The sequence below is a fragment of the Arachis ipaensis genome, chromosome B6 (assembly GCF_059453495.1).
Source record: "Arachis ipaensis isolate K30076 ecotype BB chromosome B6, ASM5945349v1, whole genome shotgun sequence".
Lineage (NCBI taxonomy): Eukaryota > Viridiplantae > Streptophyta > Magnoliopsida > Fabales > Fabaceae > Arachis > Arachis ipaensis.
This window is the reverse complement of record NC_142441.1, coordinates 96,272,464-96,288,610: the sequence shown is the minus strand read 5'-3', so window position 1 is coordinate 96,288,610 and position 16,147 is coordinate 96,272,464.

Genomic DNA, 16,147 nt, shown 5'->3' with positions numbered 1-16,147 from the left:
GTCGTTCGTCCCTGCCCAGTCGCAGTTCTTCCATCTGGCACTCAGTCTCGTCGCCTGAGGAGAATCGCGAAGGTGAGAGAGGACTCGCGCCGCCTCCGCCACTGTTGATCCATCGAAGCTGGCGCGAGAGAAGAGGAGAAAAGGCGCTGTCTTACGCTGTCGCCACCTCATCTGGGCGCCGTTGCTGCAAGCTCACGTTGCCGCGTCGCCATGTCATCATCACACCATGGATCTTCTCTGTTCGCGACCTGAGCTAAGGGAGAAGAGATGAACGCGACAGGGATGGGTGAGTGAGCCACGCCGTCGACAGTCCTGCTTGTTCTGTCGCCGGGAAACTCGTCGCAGTTGGGGTCTCACCGCCGCCGTTCCTGCTGTGGCTGGTGTCGCGCCGGAGAACCATCATCGCGGGTTGGGGCTAACCCTTTTTGCTGCCGTTTCATCATTGCTGCGGCTGAGTTGCGGCCGTTGGATCTAATTGGAGAGGTAGGCGGTAACGGTGGTGGATGTTGGTGCTGGTTAGCGCCGTCACTGCAGCTGGCTGTCCGAGCTGCTCCGCCGTCTCTGCCGCCGGAGAATGTAGCTCAGTCGCCGGAGGACTCTGTCGGTAAGGGTTTTAATTTGTTGTTTCGGTCATTTTGGATCTTGATAAGGTTTTGATGTTGCGTGGTTTCTATAGTTGGTCCACCAAAGCTTCTGGCCGCCGCCGGAGCTGTTGCCGGGGCCGGTTCAAAATCGCAGCTGCTTCGTGTTGAAGTTCTGGTAAGAAATTATGTTTCAAAAGCCCTACGTTAGTGTCCCGTACGTGTATTAAAGCCTTTACGGTATTAATGTTCCTAGAGTTAGTAACTGAGGTTGCTTGTTGTAATTTAGAGCTGTTTATGCTGCTGCGAAAATGTGTGGGGCTGTGCTTTGAAGCTGCCTTTGATTTTGAGTTGAGGTGAAAAGAACTTATGAGGCGCTTGGATTATGGAATTGCGTTTCGAGGTAGGGGCGCTTTCCGAAAACTACAATTTATTATTGGAATTATTACATACGGATACTGATGTGAGATATGGTGTAATTAGTGATTGTATCTGCCTTATGTATTATTTGATTGACTCGAACGACTATGGATGTTGGCTTGGCTGAATTGTTGTGTGGCTTGTGAAATGTAATGTTTGAAGTTGATTCTTTAAATATTTGAAATGAGTTTAATCCGTTGAGGATTGGTTTGAATTGAGTCAATTATTTTGATGATGTGAAAGATAGAATGCTCTTGAAATCCAGCCTGGGTTGCTTTAATTGCTCTGATTTTGATAAATGATTTATTGCTGAACCGATTCTTTAAAGCTTTATAAATGAGTTAAATCGGTTGATATTGAGTTGATTTTGAAATGGTTTCCTTGAGGTATGCCATTGAGGCGACTGTTGGATTTAGTTTGATTTGAATTGATTCCTGATTTTGTGTTGTTGAAAAGGAATGAGGAACGGTTTAGTTGGGACCCGAACCGGGTGGCAAAAGTCCAAGTTTTAGGGGAGGTGCTGCCGAAATTTCTATAGAATCCGAGTCCTTATTTGAAATGTTAATTGGGGAATTTTGAGTTTAATGCATTTCCTATCTATTTTGAGGATTGTGAAATTATGGCTTCCTTATTACCTTTACTTAGAGCAATTAAGAAAGCAATGAAGTTATGCTTTGAAAGAATTATTGAAAAGAGAATCATGATTTATCCTTATTTTCCAAGAAGAACAGTATGTCTTTGGGTACAAGTCATTTGAAAGAGAATTTTGCTTTGAGGCTGTTTTAAAAGGTAAAACGGGTTTATGTTTTTCTCTATTAAACACAAAGATTGTCCCTTGGGAGAGTTTTCGTGATTTTAAAAGGAATTGGATTTCGATTGATGAGCCTCATTATTTTGACGTTTTAAATAAGATTCAAAGTATCTTTTGAACTCTGGTTTAACACAACAAAAATGATTCTCTTATCAGTTTGAAACGCTTCAGATTTAATTATGGAATTGAAGCCGGTTTTGTTTAAGTAAAGGAAATGATTTTGAAAGAAGTAAAGGTTACGTGACTCGGTTTGGCTTAGATCCTATTTTATTACTCAAGTCGGAAAGCCAATATTTTAATGATTTTAAATGAATTTGGCGAAATAAGTTATGTTATTCTCCCCTAAAGACTTGGGACTCTGCCGAGAAACTTTTGTTATAAAATCCCATTGTTGGATGGGTGATTTTGAATATCTCAAAGAGGCTTTTAACTTGCCATGATTATGGAAGTTTTGGAAAGAGGATGCCGAGAGTGGCATTGTTTTGAAAGGAGAATTTACCTTGAGTAAAAGTGGCTTATGAGCCTGAGATGATTTGAGAAATGAGATCTTTAAAGCCAAGGCTGAAAAGAGTTAAAACTTGATTTCAAAGTGAAATGAGTTGAGAAAATGATTTATGGCTTAAATGCCGATTTCATGAATTTGATGATTTTGAATGTGGAAGTGCTGTTTTATTGAGAGCCAGAATGGCTGTGTATGTTTATACATATTGATTGGTTCTGGATTGAACCGTGAGCCGGAATGGCTGTGTATGATATGAATATTGGCTGGTTCTAGAATGAACCGTGAGCCGGATGGCTGAGATGGATGTTGATCCATGGATGAGATTGATTGCATGTTTATGCTGAATCATTGATAAATGTGAATGTTGCACTTCCACTATCTGAGATACGAGTTCCCTGGGTAGTAGCAGTGGCTAGCCACCACGTGCTCCAGGTTGAGACTTGATACTCTGTTGACCCTATGTCGTAAGTGTGGCCGGGCACTGTGAAAGCCCCGGATGAGCTCGCCCCCGTAAATATTCACCAGTGAGGGTGATGGATATGGATCATGATTATGATCAAGTTTATGATGAGTATAACTCGAGTTGGGGATGCGCGACAGAGGGACAGTCCAATGGTTAGCTACCAGGACTTGTCGGGTTGGCTCTATAACCGACAGATGATATCATCAGCCACTAGGGACAGGCATGCATCATATGCATTTATGTGACATTGTTTGGGTGTGCATATTATACTTGGTTTGCCTATGTGATTAATTGCTAATTGTTCTACTTGTAATAACTGTTTGTTTGTGTTTGCATCTTCCTATTTGTGTTTGCTACTGGGACTCTGTTGGACTGTGGTGATTGGTTGATGGTTGGATTGTTTGGGCCTAGGGCCGTGGTTGGAATGAGATGAACCGATGGTTGATTTTGGTTTTGTGTTTCTGGTTTGGAATAAAATATGAAAGGCTATTTTGGTTCAGCATAGATAAACCGTTTTGAAAGGCTTTTGAGTTTTTGAGAATTGAATGGTTCCTCTTTCAGAAAAGATTTCCGATTTTACTCCTATTGTAAACCGTTGTTTTTGAAAAGAGGTATAAGACGGTTATGAATCACTGGTGCGGTTATCTTCATGTATCCTATTACAGTAATTCCCAAAAACCCTCTACTGAGAACCCTTTCGAGGATGATGTTCTCACCCCCTACATTTTTCCCCTTTCAGGATATGGGCGCAGAAGTTACGAAGAGCTTATTTAATTGTTGTTGAAATGCTCTGTATTGCTTTAGATTATTATTCTTTGTACCCTCGCCTTTATCTTGATATAATCTGTAAGAGGGATAGGGATTGTATTGGATTATGCTTATAATATTATCTATGTATATAAGTGTATATATGTATGTACCCTTTATGAGTTTTTGTAAGTTGTATGGTATTTATGGATATACGTTATTGAACGAAAGAATTTTTTTGGGAGCGGTATTGCGGTTAAAGTTTTAAACAGGCTCATATTTTAGTATTAAATAATGTAAAAGTCGTCGTAATGTCCGAGCTATCAAAGGCGCGCAGCCGGAAGCGTGAGCTTTGGTAGTTAGGGTGTTACATTATGGTATCAGAGCAGTCCTTCCTGTAGAGCCTGAGGAATGGACCGACTATGCTTCAGTTGCATACTCTGAGTGTTTGTCATGCATTAGGTCTTGTCGAAAGATGAGAATTAGAGCTTTATGCACATGACAGTCTATTGATTAACGCCGTTAGTCTTGCGTTGCATAATTCCTGATATTAAGTTTGGCCGGCTTAATATTAGAGAATTATGTATATGAGAGCACTAATGGGTTATCATAGATGATATACGAGTTTTGAGTAAAGCGAATCGCGGGTTTTGGGAACGCTAGAAACTATTTCTCGAGGCTATTCAGTGGTGTGTCTTGAATTCTGTTCGAGTCGACTTGTTCTTTCGTATCCTAGCTTGAAGTTCTTGGTTGTTAATCCTTTTGAAAAGTAGTTTGATTTTTCAACTTTATTCCTCTATTCATATGCATTCTTGTTTAATCTTAATTGCATATGCTTGTTTGGAATCCTTGTTGCATCTATCTTCCTCTGTTTGAGTTCTTCTTGATTCAAGTATTCTTTGATATAGCTTTGAACTTGTCCTAATGCGCTGTGCATTTTAACTCCGGGATTCTGAGTCCCTTATTAGAGAGATTGTTGATTCAGTTTTTCTCTTATTTGACAGTGAGCACAGCCAATTTTGAGATTTTTATGAAAATTGCTGTTAAAAAGATATATACTTTTCTATAGGTGCAACTTCGAAGATTTCTTATACAGTTTAACAACTATCTATTTCTAATACCTCGTCTGTACTTTTACTTGTTTACGGAACTGCATTTACTTTAAAATTACAATTTGACTTTCTAGTAATTTTACTATAGTTCCAATGCACATTTTCATTTGATTATGTATTTGGATATTTTTCAAAATTTTGGGAAGAAAGAATTTTTCATTTTTATCCCGATTGAGTTTCGTTTGATAAGCTTTACTTAACTTATTTTGAATTGAGTTTGGTTTAGCATACTACATAGTTTATGCCATTGTTGTTCTTTTGAAAATGTTGGACTCATAGCTTTCTTCTTATGAACGGACTGGTTCCTTCTTAAGCTTTTCACCTCTATGAATGTCATATGTGAATCTGTTTCTAACTGATCTTTTACATCTTGTGAACATTACTGTTGACCTTGGTTTGTCCCCTCTTGTGAATCTCATCCTTATGTGGGTCAGTTGATTCGTTTCAAGTTAGTGCATTTTTTATTCTCCCATTATCTCTACAAGAGTTCTTAGTCAAAGATTTATCATTGAAAAATTACAAATGATTGAGTTGTCTTTTTCTATGACTTCTGTATTCTTTTGGATCAATTGAAAGCTTATTTGATGCCCCATGCCTAGTGTATCTTGTTTGAACTATTTAAGATCCTTTCTTGCAAGGCTTGACTCCTTTTTAGTACATCTTAAACTTCTTGAATGTTCTCCTGAGATGGTGATTTTAAGAACACTTTTGGAGTCTTGTTTTGAACCTTTTAAAGAAGTTTCGAATTCTCTTTGACGAAATATTAAACGGAATTTATTTTCTGTTGTTTGATTGAGATTAAAACCATTGTCCAATTTTTACGAAATCAATTTAAAGTTGGCATGCGCCATTTTAAATGAAGTTTTGGAAAGCTTCCTTGTTTAGTGGAAACCGGTTTGTTTGAAACACACCATTTATTTCCTTACCAGATTGTGTGCAAATTTTTACCTTGGAGTTTCTTTTCTAAAAGGATTTTAATTTTCTCTTTCATCCTTGCTACAAATGTTATACACGCTTGTTTGAATATGAACTTTGAGAATTTTTGAACAAGCCTTTGATTTCTCTCCCGAGTTTTATAAACTGCTTTTGGTTAAGTTGCGCATCTAATTATCTTTCTAAAATATTTGAAGAAATATTTTAGCCTTTAGCCAAACCCGTGTACACCTTGTTTTTAGAACACGACAAAATCTATTTCAACATGAACTTGCATTAAAGCAAAGCCACGATTATGCTTTTATTACTCTCTTGAAGGATGTTGTTAATTAACCTTTCTTTTAGATTGCGAAGTGGTTTTTATGCAAGTTTCGGTTCCTTTATGAACAATGTATTTGGAAGTACTTTTAATCGTGCTCTTGAGTTTTGTGAGCTTTGTCTTGGGTTTGAAATATTCTTTTCTGTAAACCTCATGCTTCCTCGACTCAGCTTGAGTTTGTTTCAAACTGATGCGTTGGTTTTCTTCTTATTGATCCTATTGAACTTCTTTGATCTAAGGGTTATCTTTGAAGTTGTCAATTGAATTATGTCTAGCAAACTTTATTGCTTGAACATCCTTGTTTATCTGGGATTGGATATATTCTTTCAAATCTATGACTATTGTCTTTGACATCCGTCTCTCCTTTCTAAGATCTCATATTCTTCTGAGTAGACTCGAGAATTGTTTTGGTATCACGTGCGACTTGTAGACGTAGTAACGCGATACGTTAGTTCTTTAAGATGTGATGTGTATACGGAAGTTGAAGCGGTAGGTGTGCAACGTATGAGTTGTGGGCATTTTGTTCCTTGCGAACGGGTTTGTGATTGTCAGGCTTGTGATCAAATTTGGGGTTTGTAAGGTGCTTGATGGAATTGGAAAGTTGAAACCTTGAGGTTGATATAAGATTAGTGTGCGGATATTGAGCACATCGTTTTAACTCCATCCTGTTTGATAGCCTTTGATGCCTTGCCCCACTATCACATGATTGACCCATGTTAGCTTTTGCATTGAGCCGATCTTGTAACTTTTGCTTTGCAATCACACTCCTACCTTTACATCCTTATGCTTATGACAATCAAAGTATTTGAAAATCGTATATATGATTATATTTTGAGATATTTTTGCTTCTTCCTTAAATGTGCTCAAGGGTGAACTGTTATGGAACTTCTTTCGTTTTGTATCAATTTTCGAGGGCGAAAATTTTTATAAGGTGGGTAGGATGTAAGACCCGGAGCTTTTGAAAAAGTCTTATTATGATCAAGTCTCAAAATCATATGGTTATTTATAGCCTTAATTTCAGAAATTATTTTATTAAAGATAATTAAGGCAAGTTTTGATTTATTGGATTTGAGATAAGCTATGATTATTATCCAATTTTATAATTATTGGATTATTTTCTATATTTGAATTATAAAGTTGATAGTTATAAAATAATAAGTATTTTATATGATTTGGGTTGGATAAGTAATATTTTAAATATTAATACTGTTATTTTGGAAAATGAAGAAATTAAGTATATTATTTCTTATTATTTGATTTGGGCATTTTATTGAAAATAATTGTAGAGTTGATGAACAAATAGTATTGTATATATTATTATTATTGGATTAGAATTTATTTCTAATCACTATATTATCCCTATTTTTAAGTGAAATTACTAAAATGCCCCTAACCCTAATTTTTGAAAATGAAACCCTAACCCTGAAACCCTAACCCAAAGACCCGGTTCTCTCTTCGCCACACCCAGCAGCAGCCACACACCTTTTTCCCTTTTCTCCAATTCGGTGCACAACAGCAGCAATGTTTCCCCTCCCTGAACCAGCAGCAGAAGCTGCTGCCCCTCAAACCTAAACGTACACAGCTTCCCTTCTTGAACAAAGGAAAAGAACAAAGCAGAGAGGGAAAGGGGCTTGGCGTCGCCGGCTGGGTACTGCCGCCGTGGCCGACGGACTGCCGCACACGAGGAGCGTCGTTCGTCCCTGCCCAGTCGCAGTTCTTCCATTTGGCACTCAGTCTCGTCGCCTGAGGAGAATCGCGAAGGTGAGAGAGGACTCGCGCCGCCTCCGCCACTGTTGATCCATCGAAGCTGGCGTGAGAGAAGAGGAGAAAAGGCGCTGTCTTACGCTGTCGCCGCCTCATCTGGGCGCCGTTGCTGCAAGCTCACGTTGCCGCGTCGCCATGTCATCATCACACCATGGATCTTCTCTGTTCGCGACCTGAGCTAAGGGAGAAGAGATGAACGTGACAGGGATGGGTGAGTGAGCCACGCCGTCGACAGTCCTGCTTGTTCTGTCGCCGGGAAACTCGTCGCAGTTGGGGTCTCACCGCCGCCGTTCCTGCTGTGGCTGGTGTCGCGCCGGAGAACCATCATCGCGGGTTGGGGCTAACCCTTTTTGCTGCCGTTTCATCATTGCTGCGGCTGAGTTGCGGCCGTTGGATCTAATCGGAGAGGTAGGCGGTAACGGTGGTGGATGTTGGTGCTGGTTAGCGCCGTCACTGCAGCTGGCTGTCCGAGCTGCTCCGCCGTCTCTGCCGCCGGAGAATGTAGCTCAGTCGCCGGAGGACTCTGTCGGTAAGGGTTTTAATTTGTTGTTTCGGTCATTTTGGATCTTGATAAGGTTTTGATGTTGCGTGGTTTCTATAGTTGGTCCACCAAAGCTTCTGGCCGCCGCCGGAGCTGTTGCCGGGGCCGGTTCAAAATCGCAGCTGCTTCGTGTTGAAGTTCTGGTAAGAAATTATGTTTCAAAAGCCCTACGTTAGTGTCCCGTACGTGTATTAAAGCCTTTACGGTATTAATGTTCCTAGAGTTAGTAACTGAGGTTGCTTGTTGTAATTTAGAGCTGTTTATGCTGCTGCGAAAATGTGTGGGGCTGTGCTTTGAAGCTGCCTTTGATTTTGAGTTGAGGTGAAAAGAACTTATGAGGCGCTTGGATTATGGAATTGCGTTTCGAGGTAGGGGCGCTTTCCGAAAACTACAATTTATTATTGGAATTATTACATACGGATACTGATGTGAGATATGGTGTAATTAGTGATTGTATCTGCCTTATGTATTATTTGATTGACTCGAACGACTATGGATGTTGGCTTGGCTGAATTGTTGTGTGGCTTGTGAAATGTAATGTTTGAAGTTGATTCTTTAAATATTTGAAATGAGTTTAATCCGTTGAGGATTGGTTTGAATTGAGTCAATTATTTTGATGATGTGAAAGATAGAATGCTCTTGAAATCCAGCCTGGGTTGCTTTAATTGCTCTGATTTTGATAAATGATTTATTGCTGAACCGATTCTTTAAAGCTTTATAAATGAGTTAAATCGGTTGATATTGAGTTGATTTTGAAATGGTTTCCTTGAGGTATGCCATTGAGGCGACTGTTGGATTTAGTTTGATTTGAATTGATTCCTGATTTTGTGTTGTTGAAAAGGAATGAGGAACGGTTTAGTTGGGACCCGAACCGGGTGGCAAAAGTCCAAGTTTTAGGGGAGGTGCTGCCGAAATTTCTATAGAATCCGAGTCCTTATTTGAAATGTTAATTGGGGAATTTTGAGTTTAATGCATTTCCTATCTATTTTGAGGATTGTGAAATTATGGCTTCCTTATTACCTTTACTTAGAGCAATTAAGAAAGCAATGAAGTTATGCTTTGAAAGAATTATTGAAAAGAGAATCATGATTTATCCTTATTTTCCAAGAAGAACAGTATGTCTTTGGGTACAAGTCATTTGAAAGAGAATTTTGCTTTGAGGCTGTTTTAAAAGGTAAAACGGGTTTATGTTTTTCTCTATTAAACACAAAGATTGTCCCTTGGGAGAGTTTTCGTGATTTTAAAAGGAATTGGATTTCGATTGATGAGCCTCATTATTTTGACGTTTTAAATAAGATTCAAAGTATCTTTTGAACTCTGGTTTAACACAACAAAAATGATTCTCTTATCAGTTTGAAACGCTTCAGATTTAATTATGGAATTGAAGCCGGTTTTGTTTAAGTAAAGGAAATGATTTTGAAAGAAGTAAAGGTTACGTGACTCGGTTTGGCTTAGATCCTATTTTATTACTCAAGTCGGAAAGCCAATGTTTTAATGATTTTAAATGAATTTGGCGAAATAAGTTATGTTATTCTCCCCTAAAGACTTGGGACTCTGCCGAGAAACTTTTGTTATAAAATCCCATTGTTGGATGGGTGATTTTGAATATCTCAAAGAGGCTTTTAACTTGCCATGATTATGGAAGTTTTGGAAAGAGGATGCCGAGAGTGGCATTGTTTTGAAAGGAGAATTTACCTTGAGTAAAAGTGGCTTATGAGCCTGAGATGATTTGAGAAATGAGATCTTTAAAGCCAAGGCTGAAAAGAGTTGAAACTTGATTTCAAAGTGAAATGAGTTGAGAAAATGATTTATGGCTTAAATGCCGATTTCATGAATTTGATGATTTTGAATGTGGAAGTGCTGTTTTATTGAGAGCCGGAATGGCTGTGTATGTTTATACATATTGATTGGTTCTGGATTGAACCGTGAGCCGGAATGGCTGTGTATGATATGAATATTGGCTGGTTCTAGAATGAACCGTGAGCCGGATGGCTGAGATGGATGTTGATCCATGGATGAGATTGATTGCATGTTTATGCTGAATCATTGATAAATGTGAATGTTGCACTTCCACTATCTGAGATACGAGTTCCCTGGGTAGTAGCAGTGGCTAGCCACCACGTGCTCCAGGTTGAGACTTGATACTCTGTTGACCCTATGTCGTAAGTGTGGCCGGGCACTGTGAAAGCCCCGGATGAGCTCGCCCCCGTAAATATTCACCAGTGAGGGTGATGGATATGGATCATGATTATGATCAAGTTTATGATGAGTATAACTCGAGTTGGGGATGCGCGACAGAGGGACAGTCCAATGGTTAGCTACCAGGACTTGTCGGGTTGGCTCTATAACCGACAGATGATATCATCAGCCACTAGGGACAGGCATGCATCATATGCATTTATGTGACATTGTTTGGGTGTGCATATTATACTTGGTTTGCCTATGTGATTAATTGCTAATTGTTCTACTTGTAATAACTGTTTGTTTGTGTTTGCATCTTCCTATTTGTGTTTGCTACTGGGACTCTGTTGGACTGTGGTGATTGGTTGATGGTTGGATTGTTTGGGCCTAGGGCCGTGGTTGGAATGAGATGAACCGATGGTTGATTTTGGTTTTGTGTTTCTGGTTTGGAATAAAATATGAAAGGCTATTTTGGTTCAGCATAGATAAACCGTTTTGAAAGGCTTTTGAGTTTTTGAGAATTGAATGGTTCCTCTTTCAGAAAAGATTTCCGACTTTACTCCTATTGTAAACCGTTGTTTTTGAAAAGAGGTATAAGACGGTTATGAATCACTGGTGCGGTTATCTTCATGTATCCTATTACAGTAATTCCCAAAAACCCTCTACTGAGAACCCTTTCGAGGATGATGTTCTCACCCCCTACATTTTTCCCCTTTCAGGATATGGGCGCAGAAGTTACGAAGAGCTTATTTAATTGTTGTTGAAATGCTCTGTATTGCTTTAGATTATTATTCTTTGTACCCTCGCCTTTATCTTGATATAATCTGTAAGAGGGATAGGGATTGTATTGGATTATGCTTATAATATTATCTATGTATATAAGTGTATATATGTATGTACCCTTTATGAGTTTTTGTAAGTTGTATGGTATTTATGGATATACGTTATTGAACGAAAGAATTTTTTTGGGAGCGGTATTGCGGTTAAAGTTTTAAACAGGCTCATATTTTAGTATTAAATAATGTAAAAGTCGTCGTAATGTCCGAGCTATCAAAGGCGCGCAGCCGGAAGCGTGAGCTTTGGTAGTTAGGGTGTTACATAAATCCTAAATCCTAAGAGAGAGGAGAGAGCCTCTCTCTCTCTAAAACTACATCTAAAGCCTAATAATTGTGAATGTGTATGTCCTAGTTATTTGGATACATTTCCTCACTTTATAGCCTCTAATCTATATTTTCTGGGCCGAAAACTGGGTCAGAAATGGCCCAGAAATAACTGGGGGTGAAATCTGCCACGCTGATTTTTGTCACTACAATGCGTCCGCGTGGAGCACACGTTCGCGTCACCTAGCTTTACGACCACTATGGCGAATTATATATCAAATCGAAGCTCCAGACGTTAGCTTTCCAACGCAACTGAAACCGCATTATTTGGACCTCTGTAGCTCAAGTTATGATCGATTTTGTGCGAGAGGGTCAGGCTGATAGCTTTGCAGTTCCTTCAATTTCTTGTATTCCTTCCACTTTTGCATGCTTCCTTTCCATCCTCTGAGTCATTCCTGCCCTGTAATCTCTGAAAACACTTAACACACATATCAAGGCATTTAATGGTAATAAGAGAGGATTAATATTTGGTAATTTAAAGCCAAAGAAGCATGTTTTCAATCATAGCACAAATTCAGGAAGGAAATTGTAAAACTATGCGTTTTGTATGGATAAGTGTATGAAAGATTGATAAAATCCACTCAATTGAGCATAAGATATACCATAAAATAGTGGTTTATCAACCTCCCCACACTTAAACATTAGCATGTCCTCATGCTAAGCTCAAGAGAAGCTATAAGAGAGTGAAGGGGAATGGTAGAATGCATGAAATGCAACTTATCTATGTGAATACAACTACATACAAAAATGTTTCTACCTACTTGGTTAAAAGTAAACAAGTTCTCCAAGACAAACATAAATCAGATTTTACTAATTCAAATTATACAATAAAAGACAAGTAAACTTGTAAGAAGACAGCTCATGAAAGCAGGGAACCTAGAATCAAGCATTGAACCCTCACTGATGGTGTATATCACTCTAACTCTCAAGTGTCTAGGGTTAATCTCTCTACTCTTCTCTAGTCATGCTTTCTAAACTTTATTCTTCATCTAACCAATCAACAAATATTTAGTATACCAATGCAAACATCATGAGGTCTTTTCAAGGTTGTAATGGGGCCAAGGTAAGGGTGAGGATATATGTATGGCCAAGTGAGCTGAAATATGAATCTTTAATTAACCTAAGCTTTCACCTAACATACACACATACTCTATATAGCTCTAAAATCATGCTTGGCTACCCAAAATTCCCATTTTTTTCATCTCATACTCATGCATCAACCTTTCTTTTAATTTTTATCACATATGCATTGATCTTTTCCTTAACTTAACTTAGCATTGGGGTAATTTTGTCCTCTTATTTATTTATTTATTTATTTATTTATTTATTTTTTTTAATTTTTTTCTTTTTTTTCTCTATTTTTTAAATAGAAAAATAAACAAAACTTATCAATGCACATGGATTTTTAATTTTTCTGGTCTCACATGACTAGGTACCCAAATTTCCAATATTTTATCAAAGTAGAAACATAACACATTCCCTTATTAACCCATGTTTCCAAAGTTTCCCCACACTTAATTATTACACAATCCCTATCTTAAGCTAACCAATGATTCAATTGGGATATTTAATTATTTTTCTGCTTAAGGCTAGTGATGTAGTTATAGAATAGAATAAATGGGAATAAAAAGGCTCAAGGTGGTTAACAAGGGTGATGTAAAAGGTAGGCTTATTTGGGATAAGTGAGCTAAACAAGTAATGGCCTCAATCATATGCAAGCATGTAAATACACTAAATATTGGACATATAGGATGAAACAAAATAAAGATTACAATCATAGAGAAGCAAACACACAAGAATAAAATATTTATGGTTAAATAATGTAACCATGTAATTAGGCTCAAAATCTCACAGGTTGTGTGTTCTTAACTTTTTAAACTATGTTCCAAATACAACTTCAAACAAGTTTTAACAGAAAAAATTTTTCAATTTAAATTAGTGAAATACTATAAAAATTTCTTGAAAAAGAAAATATTACTTCAACCAAGTAGTAACTAAATGCATAAAATCAAGAAAACATGTAATCAAATATGCAGATGTAACAATGAACTAATAAAGAAAATAAGACATCGGTGTTGAGAAGAAAATAACTAACCTATGGAGATCGGTATCGACCTCCCCACACTTAAAGATTGCACCGTCCTCAGTGCATACAAAGAAGTACAAGTGGATGGGTGGCTCCGCAGCTAGTGCTCTTTTTGTTCCTTTCTTTGCCGGTGGTTTGGGAGTAGCTTTCTCTTTACCCTTCTTGGTAGCCATCCTAAAGAGGGAAAAGGAAGGTAACATGTAAAATCAAGGGTTAAAGCAAGGAGGAGGACAGTATAAGTGATAATTAATGCCAAGGTAAAGAAGGATGTCGTGAACACATGGTCGCGACTACATGTGATCAGTTCATCAATAGAAATATAGCAAGGGCATATTATGGTAAGTAGATGCAAGATGTTGATTAGCATGCTGGCAAGGGCATGAGTAGCACAGATCAAGCATCAATAAAAATGTATTATCGCTCGTAACAAACTAATCACGTTTGTATTGACAATTAATTTCAATGAATAAAAAGAGTTGCAAGGGTTTTATGAAAAACAGGTAGTGGAGTAGAAGAATAGGGTAATTAAAAATGCACAATGCCATACGGGCATTTTCACAAACACTTGGTATGCATGTAAAATATGTTAGGGAAAATATTAAATCTAAACATGTATGCAACCTAAAAATTAATATTAATTGTCAAAGCACTCTTGATGATATCCAAAAGCTCAAGTATAATAATATATGTCCCAAATAAATCTCCAACACCAATATAAAATAATGCATGGAGAAAAAAAAAAGAACAAAACCATAAATAACTAAGTACGAAAGAGAAAAAGTGTTGATGAAAGAAAAGTAATTAGATGCAATAAGGAGAATGAAGAAAGAAAGGAGAAGGGAGTGTAAAATCGGGACGTGACGCGCGCGCGCAAGGCACGCGTGCACGTGAGATCTGTTTTCACCAGGCGACGCGTATGCGTCGCCCACGCGTACGCGTGGGTGGTCTGAAAGCGAAATGACGCGCACGCGTCAGGGACGCGTACGTGTGGGGTGATTTTGTGCCTCTAGCACAGTACTAGCCCCACTCCATCATAACTCTCTGCCATACACCTCTTTACGTCGATTTTTAGGGTCACGCGTTCGCGTGTGTGACGCGGACGCGTGGGAAGCCTATTTCACAAATGACGCAGCCGCGTCATTGACGCGGTCGCGTGGGCATGGTTATGCCTAAGGCGCGCCTCCAGCCACGCTCTCGCGTGACTTTCTGCTTCTTTTCTTCCTGTTTCAAAAGCACCTATGACGCGGACGCGTCAGCGACGCTTACGCATCGCGTGCATTCCTTTTTTTAATGCAGTATGTAATATGCAGAATGTAGAATGCAAATGCTGATATGGAGGTTATGAATAATTCCAGGTTCAATAGAATAAAACAAAACTTTAAAACAAACAAAACGAAATAAAATTAAAATTGGAAAGGAACGATCATACCATGGTGGGTTCTCTCCCACCTAGCACTTTTAGTTAAAGTCCTTAAGTTGGACATTTGGTGAGCTCCTTGTCATGGCAGCTTGTGCTTGAACTCATCCTGAAACTTCCACCAATGCTTGGACTTCCAATAAGCTCTATCAATACCAAGTAAATTTCTCAAGCTTTGATGGAGTTTGTCACAAGTTTTGAGCTCCCAAATTTGATCCTCATATATGCCTAGATCCCAAATCTTGTTTCTGCACCCGTCTTCAAGTTGATTATCATGGTTCCATCTGGGTGGGAAGCACTCTGAATTCTCTACGGAGTACCAAAATCTTCTTTTAGATCTAACCAAATTATCACTAGTTTAGCCCTTACATCTTTCTCTTGATGTATCAACCTTGGTAAGCCTTGATTTGCAACTCTAACCACTAAACATTCTTCTCTTATGCTTAATGCCACAAAGGTTCCTAAGTTGGCCATCCGTTTCAAGAATACCGTACTCAAGTGGGATAGAAAGACGAACAGAGATAAGTTTTACCCACTCAAGTGAAGGAGTAGACGACAACCTAGGTGGAGAAGTCTCCAACGTTCTTGACAAAGTGTACTCAACTCCTGTCCATCCTTTTCGAAGGGCTTCTATTTCCACATCATTTGTAGACTCAATCAGAGAAGAGTCTTCATACTCAAGGAGTTCGTTTGTGGATGTAGATTTATCACTAGGAGGACTTGATGCATGATTCTCATCACCAAGGGAACTTACTTCTTGTTCTATCCCATCCAAGTCTTCATAAGGAATATGCCATGGAAGTTGTGCACTGGCCTTCTTGACATCAATTTCAATCTTATTGGAGGGGTACTCTACAATTCTAGATTTCCATGGAGGTTCAGCATCTTCTAAATCTTCAACCACTTCTTCCTCTGCAACTGTTATGGCTTCCTCCACTTGTTCCAATACAAAGCCATGTTCCTCATTGTCTACCGGAGTTTCTAGTGTCTCCTTCATGCTACGCTCTTCTTTTGATTCTCCACATGTAGCCATGGGAGTACTTTGAGTGATCAGATATTGGGAAGCTAATTTATTTACTACCTCGGTGAAGGCAGTCGCAAATTCTAGTA